The 16437-nt window shown below is 38.1% G+C and overlaps 1 protein-coding gene across 2 annotated transcripts in view; it reads left to right on the top strand.

Moving 5' to 3' along the window:
• Positions 1 to 16437, top strand: part of Rnf38 (ring finger protein 38) — a 122767-nt gene that overhangs the window by 57699 nt on the left and 48631 nt on the right. The window contains exon 1 of one of the 2 annotated variants that reach the window (XM_026415318.2): positions 13243 to 13356. The exons of the other annotated variant lie outside the window; for it this stretch is intronic. The gene's annotated coding sequence lies outside the window, so the exon portion shown is untranslated. Of the gene's footprint in view, positions 1 to 13242; positions 13357 to 16437 lie in introns of those variants that run through there. 2 annotated transcript variants of the gene reach the window in all.

The raw sequence follows: 16437 nt of genomic DNA, 5'->3' as shown, positions 1-16437 counted from the left end.
TTTGTATGTAAGTATGTTTTTGTTTACTTGGTCACATGATAGATTTTTGTTTAATGTTTTGAAGAACTAGAAAACCATTTTCAAAAAAGCTGCACCATTTTTTATATTCCCACCAGCAATGTATTAGCATTCCTATTTCTCTCTCTCTCCTTACTAATGTGTTTAGATTGTGTGTTTTAGATTATATCCATTATAGTTAATGTGAAGTGCCATCTCATTGTAGTTGTATTACATTTCTATAATGATTAATGTTGCTGAGTATGTTTTTATATGCTTATTGGCCATTTCTGAATCATCTTTGGGAAAATGACCTAATTTTTATATGTGGTCTTTCAATATGGATTTCTCTGAATAATTATATGAAAAAAGAAAAGTCAGTTAAAGACCTCTTTTTTTTTTTTTTTAAAGAGAGAGAGAGAATTTTTAAATATTTATTGTTTTAGTTCTTGGCGGACACAACATCTTTGTTTGTATGTGGTGCTGAGGATCGAACCCGGGCCGCACGCATGCCAGGCAAGCGAGCTACCACTTGAGCCACATCCCCAGCCCTAAAGACCTCTTTTGTTGTTCTACTCCTTGTGCTTAAAAACAAAACACAACAAATCCCACCCATGTCTTCATTTATATAGTTACATGTGTTGATATGGACAATGGGGAAATACACAGGTAAATGTTATTTTTTCTTTTCTTTCTATTTTTTTTTTGATTGATTGATTGAACCCAGGGGTGCTTTATCACCAAGCTACATCCCTAGCCCTTTTATAAATATTTTATTTTGAGACAGGATCTTGATAAGCCAATTAAATTGCCTTGAACTTGGGATTCTCCTGCCTCAGCTTCCTGAGTCGCAGTGATTACAGGCTTGTGCCATTGTACCCAGGCCAATAAATAAACATTCTATTGAATATTGAGCATTTATCCTTAATATTGTCTCTGCCTTCACTGCATAGTTGAATTGAAGCTAAATTGTTCTGATTTTCTAATGGTGTGTAATGAATTACCCTAAAATTATTGGTGCATAGCAATAGTACTTTTAGTATTTTTCATGATTTCAGGATTTCCTGTGTTCAGCTAGGTGGCTGTTGATTGGAGTATGGCATGCAGTTGCAGTCAAATGGTGACTGAGACTTGAGTCATCTTGGAGACCTCCTCACGCATGTGCCTGATGGTTGTTAGCTGGAACTTCCCCAAGGTTCTCAGCCTAAGCACTTATATGTAGCCTGGGCTTGATTCTAAGAATGAGTGTCCCAAGAAGACCAGGCAGATGCTGTGGGTCTTTTTTATGACCTAGCTTTAGAAGTCACAAAGCATCATTTCCAATATAGTCACAGGTCTGCCCAAATTCAGAGGAGAAAACATCAGTCGTACAACTGGGGAGGAACATCAGTGTAACATTTTAAGAAGAGAATGTAGGATATGAGAACTTTCTGTGGCCATGTTTGAAAATAGAATCTGCACACACACTATATATATGAAACTTCAGTTATAATGGCTGGATAATGTTCCATCAGAAGAACATGGTAATTTAACAAGTCTTTAATTGTAGAATTGGCAGGTCATTTTAAAGACACTATTATGCATTTGTTAATCAGATATGTATCAGTTGAGTCACCAGAGTACAGTAGGGAATAAACTGATAAGGAAGGCTCTAGAGGTGTTTATTTTTTGTGGAAGGAGCAGAAAATAAATTGAATTTGTAAACTAGTAAATATTCAGATGCTCTAGATCAAGGGTTGGGAAGGTCTTTAAGAGGATGACACTTAAGCTAAGATCTGAATAATGAGGAACAAGTCATGTGAAAATCAGGGTCATGAACAAACATTCCAAGGGAGGATACAGGTGGTGAAAAAGCCCAAAGACTGAAAAGATTGGCTGATGTGTGTAGCAAGTTAGATGAAGGTGGGAGCATATGAGAAATGAGGTTGGAGAGGTAGGCAGAAACCAGATCATATAAATCTTTGCAAACCAAGGGAAAGAAGTTTAGACTATATTCTTCCTTTTATGGGAAGCCATTGGAGGGTAGTGGTGGTTGTCATATATCGCACCCCTACCCCTCAATCAGAGCAGAGTTAACTGTGTGCTAGGGGCCACAGGGCCACAGAGTGCTGGCCACTCCCTGTCTGGTACCTGGATTACCCCTGGCTTCCACCCCTTGCTGGCCACCCATGGCTTCCCTTCCCCCATGCTCTAGCCCCTCTCTGCCAGGGACACTGGACAGTTCAGTAGTAGTAAGTGTAGTCACATTAGTATGCAATCTCAGCTCTTTTCATCTGGTACATCTGAAATTCAGTGTATTTTTTTTTTAAGAACTTAACCTTTATTTTGTGCATTTTTTTAAATGTGGTGCCTTACCTGTGATAGGCAAGTGCTCTATCACTGAACTACAGCCCCAGCCCCTAGGTGTATTCTTTTTAAACAACTCTCTCTTCCTCTCCATAGCCCCCATCAACCCCCATTCTTTCTACGAATTTGACTATTCTAGGTTCCTTATATAAGTTGAAGCATATACTGTTTGTCTTCTGTGACTGGCTAATTTCACTTACTATGATGTCCTCAAGAGTCATTCATGTTCTTTTTAAGGCTGAATAATATTCCATTATTTGATATATCAAACATTGTGTTTATCCATTCATCCATAGATGGGCACTTGGGCTGTCTCTACTTTTTTTCTTAAATCCCTGCAGTACTGGGAATTGAATCCAGGGCCTAACATGCTCAGCAAGTGCTGTACCACTGAGCTACATCCCCAGCTCTTTTTATTTTTGAGATAAGATCTTGCTAAGTTGCCCAGACTGGCCTGGAATTTTTTTCCCTTACCTTGAATTTGCATTCTTCCTGCCTCAGCCTCCTGGGTTGCTGGGATTATAGGCAGGCATCCACATTTATCTTAAATAAATAAATAAAACCAATTCTTTACTCCTTTTGACTTTTTGAATAACCCTGCTGTGACCATGGATATACAAATACCTCAAGACATTGCTGTCAGTTCTTTTGGGTATATATACCCAGAAGTGTGGATCAGATGGTAATTTCATTTTTAACGTTTTGAGGAGCTGTCATACTCTTTTCCATAGTGGCTATACCATTTTACATTTCTACCAATAGTGCAAGAGGATCTCAATTTTTTCCCCACATTTTTCCCATTACTCATTACTTTGTTTTTTCCCTTGTGATTGGTGATGTTGAGCATCTTTTCATTTGCTTGTTGGTTGTTGGCCATTTGTTATGCATCTTCTTTGGAGAAGTGTCTGTTCAAGTCTTTTGCCAGTTTTATTTATTTATCTTAAATAGTATTTTTTAGTTGGACACAATACCTTTATTTTTACTTATTTATTTTTATGTGGTGTTGAGGCTCTAACCCAGGGCCCCGCACGGGCTAGATCTACTGCTGAGCCACAACCCCAGCCCCTACCAGTTTTAAATAAGGTTCTTTTTTTTTTTCCTGTTTATTTGTAGGAGTTTTTTGGGTATTTTGATTTTAATCCCTTATTAAACATGATTTTCATATTTTCACCCATTTTAAAGATTACTTTCTCTTTTGTTGAATGTGTACTTTCATACACAGGCATGTTTAATTTTTATGTAATCCAGTTTGTCTAAATTTTGTATTGTAGCCTGTGTGTTTGGTGTCATATACAAGAATTCATTGCCAAATCCAGTAACATAAAGCTTTTTTGCCCTTGTGTTTTTCCTAAAAAAAAGTTCTATAATTTTAGCTCTCGGTTTAGGTCTTTGACCTATTTTGAGTTAATTTTTGTATGTGGTTTGAAGGATCCAGTTTCTTCTTTTGCATGTGAACATCCAGTTTTCCTAGCTGTTGAAAAGTTGTCCTGTCTTTACTAAATGGTCTTAGCATCCTTGTGGAAAATCATTTGACCATACATCTGTAGGTTTATTTTTGAGCTGTTTATATTCTATGCCATTGGTGTTTATCTGTCTTTGTGCATGTACCACACCATTTTTGATCATTGTAGCTTTGTAATGAGCTTTGATAGGTTATTTCTTAAATCTATATTATTTATTACATTAGAATTACTGTGTCTAAGGATATGGGCAACTTTTAGTCATTGTCTCTTTATATTTTTCACAAATTCATATGTGTCAGTTTTTGTTTTTGCCTAAACTATATGAGAACATTTGTCTCATTTTCTTTTGACATCATTGAATATTATACATAGTGTCATTTGTGTCTGTTATTAAACTAATATTTATTGTGACTAAGGTTAGAACTACTGAGATTTTATAGATTTCATATGTTTATTAGACATATAGATTTCTCTTTTTTTCTTTTGAATTGTGTCTTTTTTGCACATATTTTCTCTTCTATGGGGATATTCCTTTTTGTCATCACTCTATGGGGGACATTAATCATCTGGTGTATTTGCAGAAATTTTGCAATATTGTCTTTTAATTTTTAAGTGATTTTTATTTTATTCAAAGAAATTCTTCATTTAAAGAAAATAAAGTGATTTGGAGGGCCAAAACTATCAGTGTGTTTCCTTTAAAATATGCCTTATTTTAGGAAGTTGGTCTTCATTTAGATATTTATTGTGTTTTCTTAACTTTTTATCCTTTCTGAGCTATCTGAAATTTATTTAGTACATAGTATTATGTGTTTCTAAATAGTTCCCACCTTGCTTTATTGTGAAATATCTTGCATAATTAGAAATATGATATAGTAATATATATATTTTGATATTATTGCTGACATTCTTTTGGTGATCTTTAAAATATCTTGTTAAGTTTATTTTGTTCTTATTTATGAAACACTTGTAACAAATAAGCAGGGGACCGATGCATAAACTTCCTGTGGGAGCTTAAATGATATACTCACTCCCTAAAGAGTTGTGGTACTTTAAGTGTTTTATTTAGGGTTATGGTTTCTGTTTTGTGATGCAGAGTAGAATTCTGCTCAGGCAACACATTTCCTTTTTTATCTGAGATATGAAGTCTAGAAAGGCCTGTGGCATAGGGAGGAAGGCTCAAGGTTTGTGGAGAGTTACCACATATTACAAATGCCTGTGCAAAACCATAGGTTAGGCAGGGTTCTACATTTCATGAATAGAAGATGCTAGAATTTTACAGCAGTATGTGTCATCCTCTCCAGATTGACTCTCCAGATAAATGAGATCCATTAGGATTCTCTAGGGGAAAGTCTGTTCCTCATCAAACATAGTGGAAGTAACCAGATGAACACTGGTCCACTAAGAGAGCATTCTGGTTTTTGCATCTTAAACTTTCAGATTCTCTCATGCCCATGAATTTCTTCTTAGCAACTGCTTTTGCATTTTTTCTCCTAAGTGAAGGAATTAATTGTGCTTCTGTTTCTTTTTTTAATATTTATTTTTTAGTTTTCGGTGGACACAACATCTTTATTTTATGCGGTGCTGAGGATCGAATCCAGCGCCCCGCACATGCCAGGCGAGCGTGTTACCGCTTGAGCCACATCCTCAGCCCATGCTTCTGTTTCTTAAGGAGTGGTTGGTACCATCCTTTTTTTCTTGAAGCATATATGCAAATATAGTCAAATATTAAGTCCTTTTTTAACTGACTTTTCAAGTTACATTTTCCTTTAATTCCTAGTTTTTATTTCCTCTCAGTTGTACCTGACCAGTTTTGTCTTGTTTTCTCAGGCACTTCTGTGGGACTCCCTAGGTATCTGTTCTGAGGCTTACCCCTTCAGCCAGTCCTTTGACCCAAGACCTGTGGGTCACCAGCTTTTTATGAACAGCTATTGCTCTTCTCACTAATGTTCCTTTGGCTTAAGTTTGGACCCAGTTCCTAGGTTATGGCATTTAATAAACTATAATAAGTCTTAAGGATTTAGCAGGTAGACATTATAACAAAGAGAATTTAAAAAACTGGATATGAAATATGTCTGCTCTCAAAATATATTGGCCTGTTTGGCTTCAGGGCTTTTCTCTCTCTAGGGCTTGATTTGCTGCTGTCTTTAGGGTTATACTTTCTTTTCAGAGAAAGTTGGCATGAACACTGCTTGCTGTTTCCTACTCCAGAAACTTTTTAAACTTCTAAAGTTAGCTCTCTGCTCAATATAAAAACTTTATAAACTTTTAACTTTATAAACTTCTTCCATTTACTCTAGAAAGTTTACTTTTATTGATATATTTTCAAATGTATACCAACATATACATATATAAAAGAATATTTATATTTTTGTAATTGCAAAATCACTAAAAATAACCTAAATGTAAGATAAGATTTATTTAAAAAAATATTTTTTAGTTGTTGATGGACCTTTATTTTATTTGCTTATTTATATGGTTCTAGGAATTGAAACCAGTGCCTCACACGTATGAGGCAAGCACTCTACCACTGAGCTACAACTCCAGCCTCAAGACAAGATTTTAAAAACAAAGGATGGCTCATTCCTAACAATGAAATAGTAGGCTTTGTTGAAAAGAATAACCTAGATCTATATGTGGTAAACTTTTCTGTGCCCCTTACTGTCCAGTGGATTTGGCTGGTGACTTCAGCCTGAATTTGCTTTACCCCTTCACACTTTTACTGCCATAGAGCTTTCCTCCATTACCCAAGTTGCTGCAGTGCGCAGTGAGGTTCCTGTCATCTCTCACCCCTATGGTGGAAACAACCATCTAACTGTTGGTTCTCCCACCTCAAAGCCAGAAAACTGGCTATTACGGGCTCAGCGGACTTGGATTTTGGTGAACCTTTGCTGCCCCCTTCTGGTGTTTGGCAGGTGTTATCACTTCTGGGTGAAACTGATAATGCAGATTATTTTATAGTAGGTCAAGTCTTGGTATGCTAGTAGATACTGCTTAACCAGTACATCTTTGCCCTCGGTGCAGCTTCGTCTTATTAAGTTCTTTTAGCTGGTTTTGGTGGAAGGAAGGAAATTCTTAGGAGATTGAGCAGAGAGCCAACTTTAGGGAAAAGTTTCAAGTTTACTTTTTATCTTCTTTTTCAATCTTTTCACTGTGCACTTTCCTTTGTTTTTGTACTTCTCCTTAGAAATTTACTGCTAAGAAGAAGGAGTTCCCACTGCTATAAAATGTTGACATATCATTAATTGAACTATTTACTGAACACATGGCATGTCCTAGACACTTTGCCAGATTCAGTGAGAGTTCTTGGCTTCAAGGAGTTTTTCCTGTGTGTTAGGCAGCAGAGTCAATTAAATACACAGTTTCAAGACAGCATGATTAATACTATGTTAGAACACACAGGAGAGGCCACTAACTCAGGAATAGTCGTTGGGATTGTTGGAGTAAGTAAGGTCTTAGTCAGGACACTTGACTGTGGGTGTAATGACAGAACGGCTCTATTCCTGATAGCATAACCAATGGGAAACTGTCTGCATTAATAAAGATCAGGTACTTCTAGTAGGAAGGCCATTCTCTACCCAGCATCTACTTTGGCATTTTCCCTCTACAGGAAAGGTTCTTCAGCTTCTAGACAAATGATTAACTTTATCTGTGGCTCTTTAATCATGGCTTTCAATATCTTACAACAGAATATGGCCCTCTTTATATCTTTGTACATTGTGTCATCCACCATTCCCCAAACTTGCTTATCACTGATAGACAAAACAGAAATGAGAACTGCCCTTGAGCGTCCATCTAACAGGGAAATAGACATTTAATAAATACTTCAAGGTGTTATGATAGAAGTGTATGAAGGGACAAGAAAGAGCCTATAGCCTTATAGTCACTGTTTTTGTAAAATGATCCTTCAGATAACCATTATTTTGATTTTCTTGATGACTAGAAAGGCAGAATTGATCACAAAAAATTTATATTTGCTGTTTGATAGTTATTAAGTAGCATTTATGTAAAATTTGTTTGTAATAATTGTTTATGCCATATGCTTGAAAATGTACTTACAGCAGCAGTACCCTTCATGAGATGGTTTTCCATAAGCAGATTGTGAATTTCAGAATGAGATTTTCTTTAGAATATGTGTTAAGGTTGTAGTTGGTTTTCCTTAGAAATAAACAGAAAATATAACCAGACACTTAGAGTAATTTAATTTCAAATACAGTTGGCTAACCAATGAATTCTCCCAAATATCTAAAAGAGTCATAACACCAATCTTACAACAGTGCATCTAGAGAATAGGAAAGAGAGAAAGAATACTCCCTGAATAACTAAAAACTTTTTTTAGAGAGAGAGAGAGAATGAATTTTAATATTTATTTTTTAGTTTTTGGCGGACACAACATCTTTGTTTGTATGTGGTGCCTGAGGATCGAACCCAGGCCACACGCATGCCAGGCGATCACGCTACTGCTTGAGCCACATCCCCAGCCCATAACTAAAATCTTTGTAATAAAACTTGACAAGGACATTCAAAATTGGAAAATTACCACTAGTCTCACTTAAGAATACAAATGTAAAATTCTAAGCAAAATATTCACAAGCCAAACCCAAACAGCCGAAAACCAGTCTAATTTTTAATAAACCTTACCAAATTTGAACCAACTCCCTGAATTTGCTAAAGGGGTGTACAAAAAACCACTGCAAATCTAATACTTAAAAATTGAAAGTTTCCACTTGAGATTTGGAATAAGAAAAAAGATAACTGCTCTCACCATGACTCTTTAGCTTAGGACTGCTTTAGCTTAGGACTAGAGGTCCTAAGCAGTGCAGTAAGACCAGAAAATGAAAATGTTGAAAAGAAATTCAACAGTCATTGTTTTCTGCTAAATAAATGTAAATTAAAAAATTCAAAAAGTTTTTTAGATGAACTATTGTAATTTATAATTAAATTGTGTATTTTTTTAAAGAACAAATCCAAGAACTAAAATATGCAGCACCACTGCAGAATACTGTGAAAGATTATTTTAAAAAATTAAAGATTAAATGGAAGGATGCATCTGACTCATAGATAAGAAGTATTATGAAGATATCAGTATTATGAAGATATCAGTATCCCTTCATTCGTCTCTTCAGCAAGTTTCCTGTGTTCTTTTCCTCTATTCTGTTCTTTCCTTTGAATTCTTATTCTAAAATTCCCGTGGAAATTTTTTAAAAAGCCATGGTACTTTTTAGGGGGTAATAAAAAAGACAACCTGTGCTAACTCATAAAAAGAGGTCTTATAAAGCAACAGTAATTGTGATAGTGTGGTATTGGCACAAGAATGAATTGATTAGTAGAATAGACTGTTGAGCCCAGAAACAAACCCATGGGTATATAGATACTTGGTTTTTTGGCCGAGGAGCAGTTGGAAACAACAGTTTTGTTTTTGTTTTTTTTTTTTCATTTTGTGATGCTGTGTCAAACAGATGTCCACGTGGAACAAAAGCAAAAACCAGTGTTACCACTTTACCAAAAACCAGTTCCTGGTCATGTATAGATCTAAATGTGAAAAGGGATGTATAAAAACTCTAAGAAAATAATATGGGAAAATATCTTTATGATCCAAGTGTAGAGGAAGGTTTTTTTGTTATTTTTTTTCTTTTTCTTCTTTTTTGGGGTGTGTGTGTGTGTGTGTGTATGTATTGCTTGGGGTGGGGGGAAGCTAACCCTTGCTGCACATGCTAGACAAGCATTCTATTACTGAATTATATCCCCAGCCTGGCAAGTTTCTTTTCCTTTCCTTACATCCCTTCCCCACCCACATCCATCCCCTACTTTGTCTTTCTGTTTTTCTTCCTTCCTTTTTTTGTAGTGCTCAATTCAGGTATTCTAGGCATTTGCTCTATCATTGAGCTACATTCCAAGCTTCTGGAGGATTTCTTAAACAGGATAACAACAATAGACAAACCCCAAACAATTTTTCAAGTGGGAAAAATTAATGGTGTGTTTCTTTTGTTAGGAGTGATCAAGAAAAACATGATGGTTCTCCCTCTGGAGAATCACTCTTTGTGGAGATTTAGAATTGAAGACATTTAGATTGCTTTTTTTCCTTTTGAATTGTGTCTTTTTGCACATATTTTCTCTTCTGTGGGGATATTCCTTTTTGTCATCACTTTATGGGGGACATTAATCATCTGCGTATTTGCAAAAGTTTTTCCATTTTGCCTTTTAATTTTTAAGTAATTTTTATTTTATTCAAAGAAATTATTCATTTAAAGAAACTAAAGTGATTTGGAGGGCCAAATCTATTGGTGTGTTCCTTTAAAATATGCCTTATTTTAAGTTTTAGGAAGTTGGTCTCCATTCAGATATTTATTGTGTTTTCTTAGCTCAGAAAGGATACAAAGTTAATAAAACTATCTGAAATTTATTTAGTACATAGTATTATGTGTTTCTAAATAGTTCCCACCTTGCTTTATTGTGAAATATCTTGCATAATTAGAAATATGATGTAGTAATATATATTTTTAATATTGCTGACATTCTTTTGGTGATCTTTAAAATGTCATTTCCTATTAAGTTTATTTTGTTTTTATTTATAAAACACTTGTAACAAATAAGCAGGGGACTGTTACATAAACTTCACTTGGTGATTAATTCTAAAATTATGTGCATTTCAGTATAGTGGCAGATACCTAAATTAAGTTTTGTGATGGCTGCTGTTATTCTTGTGTATTAAGAATGGCAGGACTCCAGGATCGACAATCTCATTAACTACCAGACTCATTTGAAGGCATTTAAATATTTTCCTATTTGGTAAGCAGGTTTGGTTTTGGTTTGTTTTTGTTTTAAAAGCTTAAATATTTCCCTATCTCCAGCCAAACATTTTTTTAGTAGGCATTCACAGTTGTAAAGAGCAATAAAACCAGTTGTAAAGGGCAGTCTTAAATTCTCAAAAAGCTCTTGATACAGCAACTACTTTTCCTACAAATGCTATGCTGTCCCCTAACCATGTGTTCCTCTTAAACGGATTTTCATCAGTTCACTAGTTGTACTAGCCACAATCTTAAGTGCTCAGTAGATACATGTAGCTAGCTAGTAGCTACCTTTAGGATAGTGCAGATGTAGAACATTTCTATCATTGTAGAAAGCTTTACTAAATATTTCTCCAACAGGATTTTCTACCTTTGTGGACAGACAGCAAGTAAAATTTTGATTGAACAGTTAGTTGTTGAGGAGCTGCTCTGATATAATTTAATCCTTGTCATTTAGTTGTTGAAATTGACCTACCTTAAAAGCCTATTTGCCCACTGGGTACTAGCACTAGATTTTTTAGTTAAGGAATCTTTAAAGAAATTGTAGTAGAAACTTCAAACTATCCAACCTGGAGTTGTGGCAGCATTATTTACATCTTGACAGACTTTGCAGGTTAAGCTCTCAGAGCTCAGTTACGATCTTAACTGTTTGAAAGGTTTTCAAGGAGTTTTCCTCACAAAAGTTTGACTGAATGGCAGAAAAATTCACTTAAGCTTATGAGGAACGAAAGACAATTGTTAAGAGGTTTTTGGCTGCTGTAATTAGCACAGGAATCCACCTTTTATAATTGGTAATTTACCTTCAATTTCCCAATTTTCTTCTCCCTTTTCCCATAAAATAGCCCATAACCAAGCATGAAGGAAAAGGTGTTTCAGGGTGGTCGGCATTATGCATGAAAAGCTTTCTGTTTTAGCTGAGATTCTGATGGAAGAGCTGTAACGTGAGGCAAATCCACAGCAGTGAAGTGGGAATTGTTGAGGAACCCAGCGCTTAGAAATGAATTATACTGGGTGCACCTAAAGGTGTGATTGAGACTTTAACTGAGCCATCGAATGAAAAAAAAAATTATTTGGATGTTATCTCCAAGCTGGCTATTTTTAAAGACTGGCAGATAACTCTACATTAAAAAGAGTGTAGGGGGATATATGTTCATAGGGACCTGTTATCTCATTTCAGCTTTCCTTTGCCCTGGAATTAGTATGCGCTTGCTGTTTGGTTTCAGATCTGGTGCTTTATTGTGATATGGAAGACAAGTGTACACGGTTATTTCCTTCATAAATAGAATGTACAAGGTTTAGAGGGTTCTGAAACATCAGTTTAGCTTGATTCCCTCATTTCTTACTTTGAGGCAGCTGAGGTCCAGAGAGGGAAGAAAACAGGTTTAAGTAATGCCCAAAGAATTAGAACTTTGGTATTCTGCTGACTGGACCTAGTCACCTTTAAAATATGTTAACCATCTTCCGGTCGTGGTGGCGCTTGCCTTATAATCCCAGCACCTGGGGAGGTTAACAGGCAGGATTGCCAAATTCAAAGCCGCCTCAACAATTTAGCGAGATCCTAAAACATACAGAACCCCACTGGGCAAGCGGCTTACAGGTGCCTCTGGGTTCAGTTCCTAGTACCCCCGTCCCCCAAAAAAGAAAACCTCACCATCCTTGTAGGAATCTTCTAACTTCTACTTTTAAAATCCCCCGTCTTCTGTGATGCTCTCCCCAATTCCTCCCTCCCCACTACAATACCATTTAACAATTTTTATCATTTATTGTGCTTTTATGAATAGTCTTCTCTCTTGGATCTTGAACATTTTCGGGAACCAAGCCTACTTCAGTCTGCATCCTTATTTTCACACTCTGCAGCAAGGTTTGAATAACTATCAGACCTGTGAAGCTTTAGTCCAAGTTGGGTTCCAACCAGCTTGCTCAACCCTTGCGAGACAATTTTGTCTATATTAATAAAAACTTCCATTCTCTTGGGCCACAGAATACGTATTTGAGAATTCGATGAGATTATTGTTTGCTGAATTTGGGAGTGGTAGGTACCGAGCAACAGTAACAACATACCTAGGAGAAAACGAATTAGGCAGCACTGCCAGAGCACCCGCGCAACGGGCTGGGGCGGGGCTGCGCAGTGGCGCTGCGCGTCAGGCTCTGTTGCCGGAACTGGTTCTGAGAGCGCTGAGACAAGCGCTGCCCCGCCCCCGCGGGGTGGAAACAAAGGGGACTCGGCTCAGCGAGTAGGGCTGAGGGGGAAAGGGGCGGAGCGCTCAGGCGGTCTCGCGCTCTGGGCTTGCTAGGTTTGTGTCGGAGAGGGGGCGGGGCGCGCGGGGGGGGCAGCATCCAGGAATGGGAGGGGCATCGCCTGCGCACGCAGCGGAAAACAGTGCGCCGGCGCGCGGCGAGACCGGGTCCGCGAGGGCCGAGGCTGGGTGCGGTGGGGCGGGGCCCCCTCGTGCAGCGGTGCGGCAGTGGCGAAGCCCCGGGCAGTTGGGGCGCAGGGCGGAGAGAATGGGGCGTCCAAGGTGTTAGACGGCTCTCAGCTCTCTGTGTGCAGCCGTCGTTTCTTGGCGCGGCCCGTGTGATGGTGCCCGGAGGAAGGAAGCGCCGTGACAGCGCCTCAGTCGGAGCCCGGGTTCCGGGGGTGAGGAGGCCCGGGGACGGCGGAGCTGGCGAGCTGGCCGCTGGCTGGGCGAGCGGTCACAATAGGAGGCGGCGGCCCAGCAAGAAGCCGCGGGAGCAGCCCCGCAGGGCGGAGCCTCCCCTCACAGGTACTGGCAGCAATGGCCGTTGGTTCCCGCGCGAGGGCGGGTCGGGCCTCGGACCGGTGGTAGCCGTGAGGTTTGGCCCGAGTGCCCCAGCTTCTTTGTTCCCGCAGCGGCGGCGAGGCGTGCGAGCGCAGCTAGCATGAGCGCCGGCCCTCTGCCGCCTGGCAGATGGCCCCGCTCTCTTGCTCCTCTTTGCCGAGGCGCAGGTGTAATGATGTCACCCAGGAGAACGCAGAACCCGGTCACAGGGGTTCTCTTCTCCCGGCCTTTTGCCCCTGCGGGTTTCTGGACGGTCTGCGTTTTGTTCTCAGGGGATGGAAGTTCTTCCTTTCAGGGCTGAAGAATGAGAGAGGTTGGTTTTTGAAATTGGAGTTTTTCATGTTATTGATATCTAAAGAGAATAAAGTTTTTGTTTTGGTGTGTACTGCTTGTAAGGGAAGGAGATTTTCTTTGTGTTGCAAAATGATATGTGATGTTAATAAGTAAAAGTTGAATATGCTAATTCTTCCACCATAAATAGAAGTGAATACTTAAATGTAATCATTGCTAGCATCTTATGAATTGCCTTTTTCCCCCCTTCATAAGCCGTGTATTTAACAGAAAAGTAAAATGTGTTCAACGCTTATACATGCTCATCATACTAATTTATTATCCTACAATTCCAAGCCTGCCACATCAATATGGCTTTGTTTGCAGGTACTGTTGTAACATGTTTACCATAGTTCCTTTAAATAGCAAGGAGATCTTTTAATTTAGGCTTCAAACAAAATCCACTCATGGTTTTTACCGGCAGAATTAAAACCAAAGTGAAATTGTTCAGGAACACCATCTAAAGGAAGGAATGCAACTTACACAGAAGTCAACAATGGAAACCTAAATATGTGGGTATGGAAAGGTGGAGCACTTGATATTAAAATTTATAACTTGAATTTTAACTAGGAGTATTATTTCTTCAGTTAGCCCTTACCTGAGTTCCTCCTGCCTTATAACTGATATAATGAATTTCACACTTTGAAAACTTAGTCATAAATCTATACATTTATAAGGGTCCCTTTAAAGTCAGTTCCTATAATATTCTCTTTAGACTCATTTCTAAGAGAATTGGAAGTTTTAAAGACTATAATTAAATATGTTCTGCAACCGACTAGCCACATGGACCTCAGGTCCTCCAAAATAAGAAAGAACTGGACTTTTGGGCCCTCCACCTCTGATACCTTTTATAGCTAACCTAAATCGGCAAGTAGATACTGAGAATTTTCTGTGCTAAAACATTCTGACTTATGAGGAAAAGTAAACAGAATGACATAGTCTGACATAATTGAATCTGGTAGCATCATAATATAGAATGTAGGTCTATTGTGTTCTCCTTGCCAACAGCAGCAAATGGGCAAAAGCACTGTTTTTTACCCATTTCTTACTCTTTCTTAGGCTGCATGTAAAATATAGAGAGAAATCAAGATAAAAATTGCTTGGTCAGTATGGAAACACCTAGTTTATCTGTCTTAGCAGGGCAGCGTTGCACATGCCTATAATCCCAGTAGCTCTGGAGGCTTAGGATGGAAAGTTCAAGGCCAGCCTAGGCCACTTATTGAAGCCCTTAGCAACTTAAGCAAGACACTCTCAAAATAAAAAGGGCTGGGGATGTTGCTTAGTGGTTAAACACTCCTGGGTTCAATCACCAGTACAAAGAAAAAAAAAAGATTATAAAGATTATCTATCTACTAGTTTGTTTCATCTATTTCTCTTTGTTTCATGCTGCCCCTAGTTTGGTTTAGGCACTCCCATTTTGTAATTCATCTTGCTGGGAAGATAATTCTGTATCAGTTTTTATTGTGCCGTGGTGTCTGGGTTATTTTACTGATTTTCTGGTTTCCTGCTAAATTCACATATCAAATGACAACAGTTTTCATTTCTGTTCCATTGTAGTTAACCAATAGTTCACTTTTTCTCTGCTTAAGAGCAGTCAGATTGTAAACATCCATTTGTAGTTCTGTTCTAGTTTATTCATCAGGAAATGTTAAATACCTAAGAAGGCACTGATAATCTAGAGGATATAAAGCAAATGCGTGAACTCTGTAGTAAATTAATGAGAAAGAAATTTGGAGTAAACAAGAAGAGGGATCATGTATATAGTCTCATTGTTTTCCAAACTTGCAAATATCTCCCCTCCCATTATTTTATGGAACTCTGGACTAGGGAAAGGAAGTGCAAGGAGGTGGAGTACTTGGCTATTTTCATTCATCTTGGTTTTTCGGGGCTCCCAGAAAGACATTTAGATTCCTTTAACTCAAAAATGGGAATAATAGTTTATTTTTAGAAAGAATTGCCAGTATTGGGCAGTAGTGAGTAGTGATCATCCCTGAGGTAGATAGTACAGTTTTTTTAATGGTTTTCCCCTAGTAGTGCCTATTAGCTTTTCAAAAATGATTTTCAGAGAACTTTTGACAGTTGAATAAAAGTAATAGAATGATTTTATTTCTTTTACCATTTCAATTGTGTGCCGTTTGTATTTATGTGTGTTTGTAGGAAAAATAACAGCTACATTCCTAGACCTTTTTGCTTTTTATTTGAGACAGCGACTCACAAAGCTGGTGAAGCGTCCTTGATCTTTGACCTCAGCTTTCCAGAATTAGAGTCTTGGTTCTTTTTTTTCTTTCTTTTTAAAAAAATCATAAACATCCATAAATTTGATCAGTCTTTTTAAAAGCAGCTTTATTGAGTGGTAAAATTATAGACCATAAAATCCACTCCGTAATCGATTGATTGATAGGAGTGGAGCTACTGGGAATTGAATTCAGGGTGCTTTACCACCAAGCTATAGTCCCAGCCCTTTTTATTTATTTTTCTTAAACATTTATTTATCTTCAGTTTCAGGCAGACACGTTATTTTGTTTTTATGTGGTGCTGAGGATCGAACCCAGTGCCTCACGCATGCTAGGTGAGTGCGCTACCACTGAGCCACAACCCCAGCCCCCGCTTTTTATTTTTTATTTTGAGATGGGGTCTTGCCAAGTTGCTTAGGACCTCCCTTGGTTGCTGAGGTTGGCCTTGAACTTGGGATTCTCCTGTCTGAGCCAGTGTTCC

Source organism: Urocitellus parryii, chromosome 4 (assembly GCF_045843805.1).
Source record: "Urocitellus parryii isolate mUroPar1 chromosome 4, mUroPar1.hap1, whole genome shotgun sequence".
Taxonomy (NCBI): domain Eukaryota; kingdom Metazoa; phylum Chordata; class Mammalia; order Rodentia; family Sciuridae; genus Urocitellus; species Urocitellus parryii.
The sequence above is the reverse complement of the archived record's forward strand: the minus strand, read 5'-3'. Positions and strand labels throughout refer to the sequence as shown.